Source organism: Sus scrofa, chromosome 4 (assembly GCF_054392235.1).
Source record: "Sus scrofa isolate SSC_HxYL_T2T_F1_AM1 chromosome 4, Sscrofa_HxYL_maternal_Yorkshire_Landrace_v2.0, whole genome shotgun sequence".
Lineage (NCBI taxonomy): Eukaryota > Metazoa > Chordata > Mammalia > Artiodactyla > Suidae > Sus > Sus scrofa.
The window spans coordinates 10,337,553-10,355,674 of record NC_139386.1 but is presented as its reverse complement, the minus strand read 5'-3'; the positions used below and the strand labels follow the sequence as shown (position 1 = coordinate 10,355,674).

The following is an 18,122-nucleotide window of genomic DNA, read 5'->3' as shown; positions in this document are numbered from 1 at the left end:
ACTGGAGAAGCATGCAGGCAACCAACCACCAGGATGAAGGTAAACCCAGCTTCATTTTTGCAGGAGGAAATGTCCTGACAATGTCTGGACCTCGTAAGAGGCTCCAAGCACAGGAGAGCTGAAGACAGGGATCAAGGACAGAGCCAAGTTCCAAAGAGGCGAGCTGCTCGGAGAGAAAGAGCGGAAGACTCAGACCCAGGACCTTCCTTGAATGAAGGGATGCCTCGCGCTGGAAAAAAGATATAGAAAGAACCTGCCGGCCTGGCTTCTAGGTCTGGTGTTGGTATTAATAAGGTGTGGTGTCCCCAGGCAGAGCAAACTCCCAGAGCCAGGTCTTCATTTGTCAAAAAAAAAAGGGGGGGGGGTGAAGGGGATAAAAGGGTACAAACATCCAGTTGTAAGAGGAGTAAGTTCTGGGGCTCTCAGGTACAGCGTGGTATCTGCAGGTAATAACACCGTATGTTTATTTGAAATTTCCTAAGAGGACAGACTTTAAAAATTCTCACCACACATGCATACGACTGTAATTACGAGGTGACGGGTGTGTTAGCCAACCGTACCGTGGTGAGCATTTGCAACATACACATATATAAAACCCCTATGCTGTGCGCCTTAAACTTACATAATGCTCTAAGCCAATTCCACCTCAATAAAGCCGAGAAAAAAAGACATGAAGATGGGGTGGGGGCAGCTGGTTCTGGTTGTTAACAACAGCATCTTCTCTTTGCGTAGGTTCATAAAGCGATTCCATCCACATTCCACCTACTACCGTGAGTAGAGCTCTGTCAGCCCCACTTTGTAAAGGAGGAAGCCGAGTCCCAGGAAGGCTCACTGATGTGCCCCCACCACACTGCTGCCAAGGGGCTGAGCTTGGACTGGAACTCCTAACTCCGCATTTGCTTTTTGTCTTACACTCAGTCATGCCACACAAAGACCAATGGCCTGTGTTACTGGCAGGTGCCCTGAGGAAGCAAGAGCTGCAGGAGTGGAGGGTCCCTGGTGGGTCCTTCATGGGGCCTCCTGGGACACGAGCCCAGCTGGGGCTGTGGTCATCTGGAGTGAATACCCGACTAAATTTCGACCAAACAGGAAGAACTGTGATTGGCAGGCTCGACCTGAACTGAGAAAATAAAGACTATGGCACCTGATCACATGAGCCAAAACTAGAAACACACACTCACAAAAAAAGCTCTGCGGTAGCACGAGTGACTCTCGACCAAGAGGCAGGATCTGAGTCAAGAGGAGGCCCGCAGCTGGAGCAGAGGGTGGGGAGGGCGGCTTGCCGATCCTGCCAGGAGCAGCGGTGGCAGAGAAGAAACTGGAAGACCCAAGGACCCTGCCTTTGGTGGAAACGAAGCCTCCCAATTCCTAAGAGTGGCTTGTGTGTCACTGTCCTTGCCTCCCCACACCCGCCCCCAGATCAGAATCACCCGAGGTGCTGTGAGATGCACACACCTCGGCCCCCGTCCCGACCTTCCAGGAGAGACCCCCCCCCAGAGGGAAGAGTATGAGGTGCTCGGCCCGAGCACCACAGGCCGTGGTAACAGGAACACGACCGAGGAACAAAAAGAGTGGGGGCCACACGGGGCCAGAGAGCAGGAAGGACTGAGCTGTCCCTGCCTCACCTGGTCTGGCCCTTCACCTCCAAGGTGGTTCCCACTTTGCAGCACGGATGTAAAGGGGGGGGGGGGGACTGTCCGCAGGCAACAAGGGAAAACCACCGAGACCATCAGCTCTTGATGTCCAGTGCGTTTAAAACACAAAGCACACAGCAATTAAGGGTGACCTGAAAGAACCAGAAAAGTCATTTCAACACACAGACACCAACTGCCAAATTCTAATTTTTGCCATGTGGAAAAATGTTTAGGCAATCCCATCTTTAAAAATGTAAGAGGAACACCAACAAAAAAATTGTAAAGGCCAAAATTCCCCCCAACACCCACACAAAATGAGCAATGTGACACCAACTGTTCTCATGACAGCGTCACAGCACTCAACAGCTAACGACATGGCACCACAACGCAGGGTCTGACTCTGACGGGGGCCACGAAGGAAGGAGAGACACAGAAATGGTTTTCAAATGCTTCAGGAAACACTGCAAACAGGCAGCCATCGGCTCACAAGTTTGGACATGACTTACGGTGAGATTTCTCACCAGCGTTTCCCCTTTTATCCCCAGATCACAAATGTCTCTTTTGGCTCCCACGGCACCTGCTGACGGAGAGCTGCAGGCGACGGGTGCCCTGTCACGCTGAACTGGCAGCGCAGTTTTCAGACCCCAAGTGGCTGTCCTTATTGGTGACAGCAGGAGGCCAGCCCATTGGGGGGAGCTCAAATGGGTAAACCTACTCCTGGCGACGAGAGGAGGAAACCCAGAGCAGACTGGGTGTCTCAGTGAGGGGCCAGGAGAGACCTAACGAGTGTGCTGGACAGCGGGCCCCCCATCCAGGGACCATGTTAACGTGTGTCAGTGAGCGCTAACATCCTAAGACGATGGGCTCCTTCACGTGATTTTAAGCAGCGAGTACCCGGGAACCAGCATAGTAAATACTCGGCAGGCAACGAGATGCCGGTTCGTCACTGTGGCCACAGAGGCACTCCCAAGAGAACTTTCGGGGCCCAGATCTTTAGGATGGATCTAACCGACCTCAGAAAGCTCTAGTCACATCCCACATTCTAGACACATTTTATTATTTTAGCAGGGTGTGGCAGGTGGAAGTCACCATTCCTACGCTACATGGAAAAAGAAGACACGGCCCTCTCCAAAACACAAACTGCGTTTTTTTGCTGACGTCAACAATGTCAGGAGGGAAACAAAGAAATAAACCAGAGGCTCACTGGCTTCTGTTTCATTAGAAACACATGAAGACGGTTCTGCCAACGAGAAAGCATTCCTCTTTCTTCGCAAAAGTCTTCCACTCAAATCAATGTTTCTTTTTTCTTTTCTGCACTCTCCCCCCATCTCTCTGTGCCCCTCTTCCTCTTTCTCAAGATAGACCATCCGGTTCTGCAGCCAGGGGGCACACATATCAGACGGAGACACACGACAGATGAGAGAGAAAAAGTACCCTAAATAAGGCCGAGGGTGTGCACTCCATATGCAGCAAATATCCTTTTAAACGAAGGGGAAGGGGGGGATGCAGGAGAGATAGCCATTGCTTCTGGGCACCCCCAGCATCCTGCCCCTCAGCCCAGTCACCACGCTGGGGGCAGAACCAGAACTCAAATCCAGGTCTTTTATCTCTAAAGTCTCTGTATAACAGCCCTCACAGTCATGTCTGCCCAGCCCTTCCTCCTCTATTAGTTGATTCAAAACGACTCTTTGAGACCAACAAGTCAGGAACCCGCAACCCCGCCTCACCGGTGAGAAAGCTGAAGCGAGGGGGAGTTCTAGAAAGTCACAGAGCTCATCAGGAATGGAACAGACCTAGGCTTAGAGTCTCGGTCTGTCTGCTAGTTAGGTAAAAGCAAAACCCCGAGGCCTCCAGCACTTGATGTGCAATGAGACTGAGAAAGAAAAAAAACCAAATGAACAGAAGAGCATAAATCCTACGCCTGCCCCTGAACCCTGTGGTTTCAGGAGCGCAGAATTACACAGGGGAGGCAAAGGAAATCACGCTTATCTCCTGCACGGTCTGAGGCAGACACCCAGGGTTAGGGGTTTTGAAGTTACCCACGCTTTCTGCCACAATCTGCCTTGGACACGACAACCAGGGGACGCGAGGGCCTGGCTGACACCGCACTGAATGTTAATAGCAGGTGTTAGAAAGCTACTTCTGCAGAGATATTTAACCATATTTTTAAAGAGGGGGTTGGGGAGCCCCTTCTCTGGGAACAAAATTTTAAAAGCAGCATGGTGTGGTGAAAACGGATCTGCTTTTTGAAATTGAGCATATGGGATTCACCAGCCAGGCTGCTTACTAGCTGGGTGCTCTTGAGCAAGAAACTAACCTCTCAGCTTTAGCTCCCTCATCTGTAAAGGAAACAGATTTGACTAGAAGAGTTCTTGATTTCTCTAAACTCTAAAAATATTCTATAAGTTCTGTAAGAAAGAGGAGATGGAAAAAGAGATGAAATAGTGGAAAGAGAAGTGGCAGCAAGGAAGGAAGAGGTGGGAAGGGGGAAGTTGGTCCACGGCAGTCTGGGGCATCCCGGACCAAGAGGGCCCCTGCCCTGCGTGGACGCCACCACCCCCGGAATAATCAGCTTAAAACTTAAGGCTAAAAGGAGGAGACGGGAACTAACTTTCAGTGAACACCAACCACGTACCAGCTTAGAGACCTGAGTCTGTGTCTTGGTTCAGTAACTTTCCACCGTTACAGAGTCTGTCAAACTGGCACCTGCATGTTCCTTATTTTACTTGGTCATTAAAAAGAGAGTTGCAGGCAGAGCTGATGTTATTGCCTTGGTGTAGCTGACAAGGAAACCATGATTCAGAGGGATCAAGGGGCCTTAAAGAAAGGTCACCAGTCCAGTGAGTGGCACTGACAGACCTGAACAAAGATGGTTTTACCAGTGCTCTTTCTAATATTCCGCTGTCCCTTTTCTACCTTCTTTATTCCTCAGCTATGGATCGCAGAAGAATCCGTCTACATAGAACTGGTTACTGACCTCTGGCCTAGAGCACAAGGAGAGAGAAGTGGTGGTGTGCTTATATTTCTCCCAAATCCTGGGCATTTTGTGCATAGAGTCTAATTGTGGCAATGGCTCCTTTTGACAACGAAGTCGTCACAAGTCAGCACTACTCCTGGAAGGAGTTCTGGATACCCAATCTACCATGAGAGATAGGGGTCAATCATGCCAGCCTTTTCAGCATCTGGGCTGGAGCTTTTCTTAGCATGCATCATGCAGGGTAATTCTGTCACACTAATGGGCTCATCCGGCTTCAAACCGCAGACTTACTTATCCAGGCCAGTAAAAGGCAACAGAAAAGCAGGAGTGAGGGGTACATAAATACTCAGAGATTTTGCTTAAGGATGAAAATTTGTAATAAAAGAATAAAAACTACTCTGTTACTTAAACTTCAGAACAATTATTTATTCAGAGCTGGGAAGAGTACCAGAAGTGTGTTTAATTTTCTACATCAACATCCAACCACATTTCAATTTCTATTGAAATTTAAAAAAAAAAAAAAACCCACAAGAAAATGCAAATTTGTCAGTCAGTCCACTGTTTCTGAGTGTTAACAGCATTATTTCATTGAAAGCAACCCAGGATACACATGGTATAATAGTCACTGGTCCAGAATGGGCGAATGAGTGTGTGCATTTACAATCGCTTTTTCCAAATGACATATAATAACACTGCCCCCCAAATAATAAATAGGCTTAGACTATGCATGTACGTATGTATACACGGAAAATACCTCATATTTGGTGGCAGTGTTGGACCGTAGGAGAGAACCGAGGTCTGGGGCCATACAACCTGGGACTGTAAGACCCTGAACAGGTTATTTCACCTGGATGGGCTTAATGACCTCATTTGCAAAACTAGGAATGATATGTACCTCCAAAGGTTGCTGGAAGGAATAAGGAAGCCCACCATCCAATAAAAGATAGCTACTCTCCTGAGAGATCTAGAGATCAACAAAAACAACATTTCTCTACCTTTTATGGCTTTTTCCCCCTGCTTTAGGTTTTCACACATCTCTTTATGGTCAATACCATCACTGCTCATGGTTAAAGCATGCATCTGTCTCCCCATAGGAAGACTGATGCATGCTTACTAAACGAATCTGTACATTAACCAGGGGGTGGCGGGGGCGTTGGTTGATTCTTGATTTCTTGCACCAGACCTTTCTGAGAAGAGGGGCTTCTATCTCAGGGTGGGACCATGAGTCTACACTTAACTCACTGGTTCAGGCTTTAACACTGGTCGATGTACCAGAAGTTTTAAAACATAGTACTTTCTTAAAAAGCAACTTTGTTCTGAGATGCATCTATCTGATGATTGTGGGGAGCCCACAATCATCAAGATACTCGATGAAGGCACACATCAGCCCACCCTCCTCTAAAGACTCCGCATCTCACGTATATTCTACATCTTGGAATGGGGGTTAATTACAACACACTCCGGTTTGATTACACTGACGAGGAGAGGTATCTAAGACTGCAATTACACGGTGTTCCAGCGATTCAATAATATACCTGGCAAATAATCGTTTCTTTACTTAATTTACCAAATAAGCAAAAAGGAGAAACATAAACCAAAGGATACTGTGACTCCATAATTTCATTTGTATTTGTCTATTAATCCTTCCTTTTTCAAAGGAAATGGCTTTATTATCAGTCTCCCTGCAAAGACAAGTGAATCAAAACACTATGACATCAAGAGGTCATAGACAGGAAAACAAAAGCACAGCCTCAATCACATCAGGGCAGAGGGATATGCCTGTTGTAGTAGTGCCAGATTAGAAGCGTGGTTACAGCCTCAGATCCTGGAATCAAGACAAAGCTGGGTTCAAATCACTCATGACAAAATTTATTAACTTCCTGCCTCAGTTTGCACATCTATAAAACAGGGTAAGAGTTGCTAGCTCACAAGCTGTTGCAATGATTACATGAAATCAGGTGTGCAAATGCCTTTAGTATGAGACAAGGAAGTGCTCAATAAATCCAACAGGAACACATCTAAACTGGACCAGAGACCTTCTGCGGAAGCTGATGCTACAACCAAGGCCTAACGACTAGAGAAGCTGTGTGCCTCCCTCCTGCGCTCTCTCTCCAACACTCTTCCTTTCTGCTGGGGCTCAGCCTCCACGGCTCTCTGTGCTGGCCTCGCCCCAGAGGTGCTGAGATCTGTTACAAGGAAGCTGTGTATGATCACGTTTGCATCCCCAGCTTTCAGATGTTGCTAAGACCAGGCAGGGGAGATTAACTAAGAAAAAAATGTTCCGCGGTCTGTACATCAACTGTGGCACCGAAGCTAAAACTTCAAAACCAGTTATTGATTTGGCAGAGACCCCTCAGAGTGTGGACACTTTTGGGGAAATTATATATTTTTAAAAGGATGTTATTCCTATTCTCATGAAAATCACAGAAATAACAATTTGAAAGTATCAAAGGGTATGGGTAGTGGATGACACAGACTCGAAACAAAAGGATGGAAAACACAACTGCTTACTGGAGCCAAGAAGATAATGAACGGCGAGCCTGCTCAGTTTGAAGGAAGAGGGCACGGCTATGGCAAAATAGGGACATCCGCCTTTTAAGAAAAACAGCCACTGACTTCTGCCATTCGAGAGAGAGTTCAGCATTGCCAGATTGATTTTTTTCAAAACAAGCCAGAAATCCTACATCTATGTGAAGTTTCCTAAAATTTCACATAAATGTAGGAAAGACAGCAGCTAGGTCAAAACACTTGTGGACTGGATGTGGCATGTGGGCCACCGGTTCCTGAGCTCTGCTGTAGGATCTTCTGTTGGAGAGAAGACCACACACAGGCAGGCCGTCTGGACAGCAGGGACCACTCTGCAGAGAAACGTGGGATCTGGGATTAGCTTTAAAGGATGGCATAACGCAGACGGCTGGAGAAGAGTAGCGAGTCCATGGAAGGGCAAGAAGGTACAGGAACAGTGGGAGCAGCAAGAGGACCCCAGCCTGATAAGAAGAGAAAGCCTTAGGGGAGAAGTGGATACAGGAGGAAGAGTCAGACAGCAGGGTACCTTAAAACAAGACAGAGGGGGGGTTCCCTGGTGGACCAGCGGTTAAGGATTCAACTATCAGGAGTTCCCCTTGTGGCACAGTGGAAACAAATCTAACGAGTATCCATGAGGATGTGGGTTCAATCCTTGGCCTCATTCGGTGGGTCCGGGACCCCACGTTACTGTGGCTGTGGCGTAGGCCAGCAGCTGTAGCTCTAATTCAACCCCTAGCCTGGGAACGTCAATATGCTGCAGGTGCAGCCCTAAAAAAAATAAAAGGATTCGGCTTTGTCACTGTTGGGGCTTGGATTCAATCTCCAGCCAGGGAACTTCCACATGCCATGGGTGCAGCCAAAAAGAAACAAACAAACATGCAAACAAACAACTTGGCAGAGGAATTCAGATCTGGTTTGCAGGGCAAAGCAGAGTTACCGTCCGTAGCAGCCTAAAGAGAAAAGCCATGATAAACTCCTACAAAGACAAAAGCCCTAAAAAAATGGTCCTGTGTCTCAAGAGAAATCCACGTCTTTATAAGCCTATCAGTATTGGGAGCTTCAGGATAAGTAATCAGAGGCTCATCTGACCGGGAACCCACAGGACACTCATCTGGTCACCCATGGGGGGAAGGCAACCTAGTGTGGGACTGAGCATGTGAGGAGGGCGGCTCAGCCACCCTCACCCCTAAACTCCCAGTTCACCGACCCAGAGGGCACAGGTTCTCATGGACAGGACGCAGTCCCAGGAAGGGCCTGCAGTGGCCAACCAAATGCACAGCGTTTCTAAAAAGCTGGGAGGTTTTGGGCGGGGGGGGTGCTAAAGAATGCCTTGAAAGTTTTTTTTTGGTATCTAAGATGCGGAAATTTAGTGATCACAGTCATTCAAACACTGGAGCAATGAGAGGAAAAATAAAACCTGGGCAAACAAGCATCCTAAAAATAGCCAGGCCTCCAAAACTGTATTTGTAACTGGATTCCAATGATCACAGGGTAATGCACCCCACAGGGTGTAGGGCTCAAGTGAAGGTCAGAAAGACAGAAACAGGAGCCACGTTTTCTGTGAATGTTATGGGGAGCCCAGGTAAGATGTCAGGCAGGGTAAGAGGAGCTGTGTTTTATGGAGAACTGGAGGGGGTGAGCCAGCGTACGGCTGGGATCTAGGAAGACGAGCATCACCACTTCATGCCAACCAATGGCTTCTTCTGGCTACACCTGGGAGCCAGTGACAATGAACCCTGGCGACCCCAGGTAGCCTGAGATGCAGCCACTGGGAGGGAAGGAGGGAAGGCGGGGTAGCTGAGCCATGCAGCTGTAAGCATCTCAGCAACCAGCGAGCGCGCATGACAGCTTCACAAAGAAGAAAGCATCTTTCCCATGTGCCCTCCTCCCATGGAGAAAGTTTCCCAGGAAGCACTGAAATCGATGGTTCCTTTCCACCCCCTTCGCCCTTCTCCCAAGTGGGTGGCTGCCCACAAGGACCGGTCCTAAAGCCTGTGAAAGAGGAAAGGAAAACCTTCCATTCCACGCTCTCTTTACTCGAGACCCCAAAAGTCACAAGTCTCTACCAGTGGTTTCTGAGCAGGTGAGTCTCCGCTGCCTCAGACGTGGAGGGAGTTACTCCAGGGAACCCTGGACCAAAAAGAAGGCGGCGTGGCGGCCCACACTCACTCTCCTACAGGAAGCTCGAAGGGAAAGGATTAACAAAGTAAATGCTAGGACGTGATGCTCAACAGTCCCCCTGCCTTATAGAACCTCCAGAGACACACACAAAGGAGTGTGTTCAAAGAGTTCTCAACCGTTAGGTTATGAAGAACAAACAAACCATCTGGCTCATTGCCAGCCCATGAGCAGTAGTGAATAGTTTCATGAATGAAGAGAATTTTATGTACATTTAGCCCAAACAAAATGATCTTATCACTAGAATGATTTTTGGTGGTCTAAATAAAATGAAGGAAAAATGCAATTATAATCATATTTGTTTCTTTAAGAGCCATCTTTTTTTTTTTTTTTAATTTGTTTTAGTTACTGAAACAGAGAGAGTCATTATGTGTGTGGCAGCTGAAATACCCAGCCAACTGCAACCCCGACATCCTTGGCAATTGAAACAAACACAACAGGTTGGTTGTGTTTTTCTGAAAGCTCTGGGAAGGCAGCCACGATCAGTGTCACTCTGGCGTTCAAAATTAGTTGCAATAAATTGATGATCAGTTTCTGTGTTCCATAGACAACAGCCAGACTTTCTTAAAAACATGAAATGTTTATGCATCTCACAGTGGAAGGCTTGCTACCTCTGGTTTCTGCCATAACTTGATGATGTTTTTTACCCATGAACAGGTCCTGAAAACAGGACGCCCAACGTAGGGAACACGACCTCTCATGCGACACTAACCGTGAGCTTTGGTGAAAACTGCTTTTGTTTTTAAACTAAGGTAGAGAAGAGTGAAAAGGGAACCATCATCAAAAGCTGCTACAAAACGACTGAGTTATTCTCAATTAACTAAAAACCTGGCTGGCATTCATTTTGCTGATGTTTATCTCACTGTGTATCTGAGGTTCTATTTCCATTCATAGTTTAAGCCCATCACTTAGTTTCATATTATAAAACAAAACAAAACACCAGCATCCACACAATCTGAAAGTCATGCCAGCTAACTCTCTCCCATACGGACGGTGTCTGGAGACCAGAACGCCTGAGGTTTTGCTTCTGCTTCAGCAGGATACTCACCACTGCATGCTGCGTCTCCCCCTCTGGAAAATGAAGGCTGCTCTAAGGATTTCCGTGAGATAAAGCACGCCGAGCACTGAGGACGCGGCCTAATACGCAGCAAGTGCTCAGTACAGGTCAGCCACCCTCCCCTGCCTGCTCATGTTTACACCAGGACTGAGATGGGTGATCAAACTGGAGCATCCATCCTACCTACCAAGCTTAAAAATGGGCTCCATGACCTGAAATCACAAAACAGCAAACGACCACAACATTTACGTGCAGATCTGACCCCACACGGATGCAAAAGTTCATGCCCTTGGGGAATGATAACCCTGGCACCAATTCATGAGCAGGATCCGATCTACCGACCTGGTGAGGAAACAGCGCAGTGAGCACAGACCTCCACGCCTTTGACGCTGGCGCAGCAGAGGAAGGGCGCCGAGGGAGGCGGAAAGGGGCGATCTCCCCGAAGGCCAGCCCAGAGGGGGCCTCTGGGGGGTGCCGCTCCGGGAAAGGCAGGCCTCCTGACAACCGGGCCCCGAGGCACAAGGCAGAAACAGGGAGGAGCGGGGCATGAGGGAAATGAGAGGCTGCTGGGCAGAATCACTTGATTCTAATCCAGCAAAGCTGGGTTGCGTTAAGCCCTTAGAGGTCAGGAAAACACAGGCCAGGTGGACGGAAGCAGAGGGGGACTGAAGGACCCCTTTAGGATGTTGGGGAATAGGTGAGACGGGCTTGGTGAGTCACTTCAAATTAGCAGGAGGGTGGATGACTCACTGATGAGTACGGCTGAGCGTCCTATCCTACCATCTACCTGAGTATCTACCTACCCATCTTTGAGAAAGGGGTCAGCTGATTTTGAGAGGAGGCCTAGTGAGGCTAATTTTTCCAGCTCAGAGGAAAGAGTCTGATGGACAACCTAGAATAGATTTACAAGGAGATCCTGCTGAATAGCATCGAGAACTATGTCTAGATACTCATGTTGCAACAGAAGAACGGGTGGGGGAAAAACTGTAATTGCAATGTATACATGTAAGGATAACCTGACCCCCCCTTGCTGTACAGTGGGAAAAAAAAAAAAAAAGAGTCTGATGGAGATACACACTCTGAGGCCAGAGGGTCTGGCTCTATGGGCAAATCCCCCTAGGCCCTCTGCACCTGAGTTTCTCTCCTGCAAACTAGGAAGAAGGCCAATCGCCCGAGGCTGGTGTGCGAGCTACCAGAGCTAGATTATGTCAAGGGTTGAAGTCACACTATGGTCTACCCAGCATCCTGGGCTATTTTGCACAGGGCCATGTATGGTTTTGTCAACTTTGTACCCCTAGCCCTTTGCACTCAGCCTAGCATATAGGAGGGACCTGGGGCAGGCGTGATACATTGATCTGGTGTTTCCCTAAAACTTCACACGTGCCCCTTCAAACTTCACAGTGGTGCTACTCGGTCTCTGCAGTGACTTTCCTCCGGCCCTAGTCCCTCTCCCTAGACTGCTGTGCACAGTCAATCAAGCACCAGGCAGCAGAGAAGCGCCCCAGTTGCGGCTTTCCGCCCAGCGCCAGTCCCCCTCCGTCCACCCTCCGTGAACTCCTCTCTTTGCTGACCTCCCGCCATAAAGTTGGCTCCAGCAGCACTAAATGGCTCTCCAGCTAATTCATGCAAACGCGGGAAGCTTACCTCCTAACCAAGCTGGAAGCTACTTGAGACTTTTCATCTGGGGCTTTCTTTCTGATAAAGCAGGAATATTTAACCTATTTCTAGCCTTCCTGGTTCTAGGATCTGGCTTCGAGAGCACTGTTCCTCAACCTAGTTCCCAGAACTTCCTCCTTAGAATAATGCCCTTCTTTTCATCAACAGCTTCTACAGAAACAGCCCTTGCTGAAACAACTGGCAATAAAAAGGATATTATAAGAAGATAGAGAGCCCCTCTGACAGGTATGCCCTCCCTGCCAATGCTCACCGGGCAATGCTGTCTTTGGAGGTGAAAGCCTCCCTGTAGCCCTGCGTTTACAGAGCTCAGCCAGCTCGTACTTTGGGAAACATGACCTTCTGAGTTCTAGTCTGCACGTGAAATGAAAAAACCATGCACTAACCCCTTCGCCTGGAGATCCCAGGTTCCCCCGTCTTCCCAGAGTGTGTATGGTTTCATGGGCCAGCCAGGGAGCATCTTGGAAACGGGAGCCTACCTGAGCCAGGGCTCTATGATGCCTCATCCAGCCTGCTCCACTTGGGGACACACGCCTGATCTCATGCGGAACCTCTCGAGTCCATTCAGCTATTCCTCCCTCCAACGGCCCTCCTTCGCCAGGCCTCAGCCACGTTTAAGAGGCCTCTCAAATGTCACCACCGCCCCCCCATCCCAAACCCCTTGCTGGTCTCTACCTTGGGAGGATTTCCTTACATTTTAACACCCAGGATGTCCCTTCTTCTTTTCCTTGGACCAGGAAGGCACAAGCAATTTTAGGGCCCCATCAAATATACTCCCCACCCCTCTTGCTTTGATATGCTTCTCAACTGATGACCTGCGGCCTGGGGTAAAGGGTGTTAAGATGATAAGGGGTCCTGATACCTGCAAAGCATCCTTCTAAAGATGACCTTCACAAGCAGGAGCTACTTAGCTTCTCAAACCACAGAAGCGCTTTGCAGGCTAAGGAACTGAAAGAGATGAGTTGCCAAGTTACCATTTCAGGAATCCAGTTATCTTGACTTCTCCCCTGGGGCTCGCTTCTGCCTCAGCTAAAAATGAATCTCTGATTCTTGCATATATTCACATACCCTTCCAGGCACAAGATGAGGGAAACTGGTATGTAAATGGAAACATTACAGAGCACTCTTAGAATGTGAATGTCAAGTTCTCCTGTTGGAAAAACTCAAGAGTCCGAACCAAGACTGCCACCCAAAGAAAAATTCTGGAGCCAGAAATAGACAATCGCTAGAGTGTATATTCCAAGTGGATTAATTCCAGAAAAAATAATTTCCTAAGACCTCGGCCAAACAGTTTCTTGTTCATCTGCCCCCTCATCTCTGCCTCCACACGTCCCTACGCTAGGACTGACTGTCCTCATTAAGAGAAGAGGGCTGCAAAAAGCCACCTCCTGCCACTTGCCCCAGGACATGCTCAGGAAGAAAACTGGAAGGTGTGAGATGGCAACGCCTACACAGCAAAAATCCTTATCATCTTGGTGTTGCCCTCGGGCTCCCGGGGAGATGAGAGGAGAGGGGAGGAGGGAGCAGAGAGGGGGAAGAAGGGGGAGGTCAATTTGACAAGTGAGTCAGAGTGCAGGAATAAACAAATGAATGAATGGTGTGAATCAGTGGCGTGAACACATGGGTACGTTTCATCCACATCTTGAAAAAGCAGCCAAAACCCTCACTCACTTATCAGGAAGCAAAATTCACCCCCACTTACATTTTCGGAGATGAATTCATTCATTAGCTCCCAAGCCACCATACGTCCAAGTTCTGCAAACTGCGGAAGAGCCTGATAACCCCTGGACCTCCCAGAACCACTTGTTCCAGTCCACCGCTTCCAAGGGGAAGCTGAGAAAACAGCGCGCAAGCACCGCACACAAACGCAGCTGCACTCTGCGCCTGTCTGCTCACTGTAACGCACCAGATCATCCTCAGGCCCAAGGGAGACATCCCGTTCCTTAAAATGATACCCCCCCCCGCCCCCGCCCCGCAAAAAAGCTGCTGAAAAGGAGCCAAACTAGAAATTTGAGTTTTATCTCTCACCCATATACTTCCTAACCCCCATCCCTACCCCTGCAGATGCTATTAAAAATCCATAAAGAGCTGACCATGGGGGGAAGGAGACAAAAACAGAATCTAGATGACGGGTGCGCTCACACATTTAACACATACAGAGGGCCAGAGCAACCCAGGCTCTGGGGCTACAATGGTGACCAGGAAGCTTACAGGCTTATCTGGGTAGGTGGATAATGAGACAAGTCATTAAGACACAGTGGCCAGGAGTTCCCATTGTGACTCAGCAATAACAAACCTGACCAGTATCCACGAGGAGGTGGGTTCAATCCCTGGGCCCCACTGAGTGGGTGAAGGATCTGTCATCGCTATAAGCTGCGGTTGTGGACGTGGCTCGGAACTGGCGTTTCTGTATCTGTGGTGTCGACCAGCAGCTGCAGCTCTGATTCAACCCCTAGGCTGGGAACTTTCATATGCCATGGGTTTCCCTTCTATAACACAAGCATAAATAAAACACTAATGGTGCAACCAGCTATCTGTCCCCTACAGGAAAGAAGGTTCTACGCAGCAGGGATCCTCTGAGCTGGGCTTTACAGAAGAGTTGGAGGCAAAGCCCCAGGAAGGAGGACCATGCCAATGCTCTTCCAGGTCTAAATCAGAACAGCCACAAAACTTTCCAAAAGCCGTTTATTGAAGAATTCCATTCCTAGTCTAGATTCTTTTCCATTTACAATTACCTCCTGTCTCCTGGGTGCACAGGTGCACGTGCACAAAGCGATGGCCCTGATGAAGGATTTAGGATACCCCGCTATGGAAACATTAGAGGATTTAAAATAAGGCAAGCTCTGAACTTGCTGTTTTAAGACTAAAGTTCAAAGCCTGCTACTGATTTTACTGTGTGATGCCAGGCATGTCACATAACCTCTCTGCGCTTTCAGTTTTATTATCTATAAAGCAGAGATGAGACTATCTCCTAAGAAGGCAGTGGGATCAGAGGGGAGGATGTATATAAAACGGTTTTTAACTAGGATATTGTTTTCATCAGTAATCATGTCACACATACCCAGGCAGCAGCTCGGTCTGGAATTCTGTTGCTTAAAACACTTCGCAAGTACTAAAACGTGAAGAAAATTACCCCTGATCGGTGGCCCTGCTCACTGACTGACACTCAATGACTCCAGAACATACTCTCATTCCCAGGCTCAACAGCTACAGAACTGCCCCTTCTCTTGCCAAGTTCGCTTCCCACAATGGGCACAAACACCTGGAGATCTTGTGAAAATCCACACTCAGATACAACAGGTCTCGAACAGAGACTCAGACTCTGCTTTTGTTTCTAAGAAGCCCCCCGTGGATGTTGATGCTACGGGTCCCCAGACCCCACATGAGCAGCAAGCCCCCCCCCCGGGGGGGGTCACCAAGACCCTTTCAAATCAATGAGGGGCCGCCCCACCAGGATGCAGTCACCCAGCTGAAGCAGCTCTTCCATTTCTGGCCCTTTCCCAATTTCCAACAGCCATCCCTATGCTCCAGCAAACCCTCATTTCCTGAAGCCAACCTGCCTCGTGACACATGAAATCACCCTTCAGTCACAGGCCAGTGACAAGACGTTCTGTAATGACAGCACAAGGTCCGGTTCTGACAGCAAAGCCAGAAGCAGTGAAGACCCCACTCCCGCCCCAGCACAATCAGCCACAGAGCTTCGGAGGGATTTCAAAATCAGCTTTGCCCTCTGTAACATCAAAGGTCACCACCTGACCACCACTTGCCACTGGGTCACTTTCCTTGGCTATTTGGGGGTGGGGAGGGGGCGGGTAAATGATCCCGTGTCTCCTGAAACTATAAATGCCCTCTTGTCCGGTACAAGGTGAGGTGCTCGAATATCTGTGTAGCAAGTGAGGGGGGACCACCCACCAGCTCACCAGCATCTGCTGGACACAAACCCCACCTGTGCCCCGGCGCTGAGGGAGGCCTGAGGAGCAGGGCGTGGCTCCCCTCTGCCCACTACCGAGAGCGGAGCCCCCTCGAGAGTGCCGGGCACTCTGCTGGTGGTACTTCACGTCGTTATCTCGCTTCTCAATTCTCAAGATAACCACACGAAGGAGGTGTTAGCGTCTGCACGCTGCAGATGAGGAAAGCGGACGACACAGCAAGGCTCCGTGTGAACACATGCCGGCCGATGTCCTAAGCAAGCGTTCTCTCCTAACCCACCCAAGGACCAAAATGACCTGTCTTATGCCCACTCTAAGCGTCCTGTGACCTGAAACACGTGCTCTTGCTCACTCTTAAAATTCTCATACTACTGGAGCTCCCACTGTGGCACAGGGGTTAAGGATCTGGAGTTGCTGAAGCTGTGGTGGAGGTTGCAGCTGCAGATCAGATTCAATCCCTGGCCATTTCCACAGGCTATGGGTGGGGCCAGGGGTAAAAAAAAGGTCACTGATAGGAAGCTTCAGATGATGCTTCAGAGGATGCGTCCTGAGGGAGAGTAAAGAAATGGAGCTCAGAAACCATGACATCTACAACGGACACGCAACGGGGCCCTGCTGTACAGCACAGGAAACCGGGCCCAGTCTCTTGGGTTAGAACATGACAGAAGACAGCAAGGAAAAAAAAAAAAAGAATGTGTGTGTGTTTGGGGGGGGGGGTGTTGGGTCACTTTGTTGTACAGCAGAAATTAAAGGAACACAGTAAATCAACTACACCTCAATTAAAAAAAGAAAGAAAGAAAGAAAGGGAGCTCAGAAAGGCAGCACCGTTTCTTCTGGTGCCTCGTTATCTCTGCAACCTACCACATTCTGCCTCCTTGAGCCGCCTGGGCCATCCGTCCCCTACAGAGAGAATGTGACACGCCAGAAACTGCAGGAGCTGGACAGAACTGGGTTTGAATCCCAAACCCACCACATGTCAGTTGTGTGGCGCCTTTAACTCTGCACCTCGGCCAGCGGGTGGCAGCTGCAGCTTCCTGAGGCTGTTTGGAAGGACAGGAGTCACTGTGTTTGAGGTGCGTTTGACGTGTTTAAAAATTCCACAAGAGGAGTTCCCGTCGTGGGTCAGTGGTTAATGAGCCCGACAAGTATCCATGAGGACGCAGGTTCGGTCCCTGGCCTCACTCAGTGGGTTAAGGATCCGGCATTGCCGTGAGCTGTGGTGTAGGTCATAGATGCAGCTCAGATCTGGTGTTGCTGTGGCGGTGGTGTAGGCTGGTGGCTGTGGTTCTAATTCGATCCCTTAGCCTGGGAACCTCCATATGCCGCGGGTGTGGCCCTAAAAAGACAAAAATAAATAAATAAATAATAAAAATTCCAAAGAATTCCACAAATCTCTTCTCCCTTATCGGGGCCACAGCTCTGCCTCTGCAGTGGGAAGCGCGTCACGAGTTACATGTCCTACTTGGCTAATGAGAACAGAGAATTTCTTGAACACAACTCGAGTCAGCAAAAGGCCAACTCCAGCAACCACTAAAAGTCACAGTGCAATTACGGAGGCAAATTACAAGGGACTCTCCGGTTTAACTTGGAAGAGAATGGCAGCCATTAAAAAGATGATGAGACGTCTTCTTTTTAAAATTAACACAGGCGGAAGTCAAAAAGATGAACAAAGCCAATTTACAGGAATGTAGATAAGATAGGGCCAAGCATATAACAGAGGGGAATAGTAAAAATGTCCTAGATTTTCTCCCAGGGTGTGTTTAAGTCCTGAAGGTAATTCACTCTCCCTCTCTCTCTCTTTTTTTTTTTTTTTTTTTTTTTTTTTTGCAAAGACTGTCCCACAATGATTACCCCGGGCAGCAGTGTGGAAAGAGCGGTGGTTCCTAAATCAGACAGAACTAGGCCCTGTTGTGTTCTGGCACATTCTAGAGGTGTCACCCTGGACAAGCAACACAAAAACCCTTCCTCAGCTACAAAACAGGAATAACAACCCTTGTCCTGTAGTCACTGTGAGGCTTAAGTGAGATAATGCACACAAAACACCTGGCAAAAAGCACACGCGTGCAGCTGTTAACACTGGTCCCTGGGAGCAGAAAGGCTTTCCTAATAAGCAGCAAGCTGGCTGATGTGCATGAGGTGGGCTTGAT

General features: G+C 48.7%; 1 protein-coding gene across 10 annotated transcripts in view; it reads right to left on the bottom strand.

Annotated features, from left to right (window-relative positions):
- The window catches only part of ASAP1 (ArfGAP with SH3 domain, ankyrin repeat and PH domain 1), a 344,867-nt gene that overhangs the window by 177,869 nt on the left and 148,876 nt on the right, over window positions 1-18,122 (bottom strand). The window lies entirely within an intron of this gene.